Below are 650 nucleotides of genomic sequence, written 5' to 3' on the forward strand. Positions count from 1 at the left end.
GGCTTATAGTGATGGCACACTGTGTGTCCCAACATCTCCCGAACCGCAATGGAGCTCGAGATGCACCCCCATCCTGGTGCACTGATGGCCATTGTCTTCTCTGCTGAAGGTCAGACTATCCTCTGTGGAGACAAGGATGGACTTGTAGCTGTGAGCTGCCCCCGCACAGGGATGACCTTCTGTGTGCTGAGTGATCACCAGGGTGCCCCAATCTCCACCATCCAGAGCACGAACAAGGAGTATAGAGAGTTTGGGGTGGAGGGCATGGACTTGTGGTTGGCCGCCAGTGGGGACCAACGGGTCAGCCTCTGGGCCTCCGACTGGCTCTGGGGCTGCTGTGAGCTCGTGGTCTGGCTGAGCTTCCCAGCGCCCACCCTCCTGGAGGATCCAGGCTGCCCACCGCCTTCCCTTGCTGCCTTCTGCCCCTGGGCTAGGGCACTGCTGGTGTGTACAGGCCTCGACCCACATCCGGAGGTGGTCTTCTACAGCCTCCGCCAGAAGCAGGTGGTGGAGAAGATCCCTCTGCCTTTCTTTACTATATCCCTGAGCCTGTCCCCTGGGGCCCACCTCATAGCCATTGGCTTCACTGAGTGTGTGCTGGGGTTGGTGGACTGTATGACGGAGGCCACATAGGACTTTGCTGGCCACGA

At 59.7% G+C, this 650-nt stretch overlaps 1 pseudogene; it reads left to right on the forward strand.

The window, feature by feature from the left end:
* Positions 1 to 7: 7 nt before the first annotated feature.
* Positions 8 to 643, forward strand: LOC107196625 (annotated as a pseudogene).
* Positions 644 to 650: the final 7 nt, after the last annotated feature.

This window comes from Pteropus alecto, unplaced genomic scaffold (assembly GCF_000325575.1).
Source record: "Pteropus alecto unplaced genomic scaffold, ASM32557v1 C17774885, whole genome shotgun sequence".
NCBI lineage: Eukaryota > Metazoa > Chordata > Mammalia > Chiroptera > Pteropodidae > Pteropus > Pteropus alecto.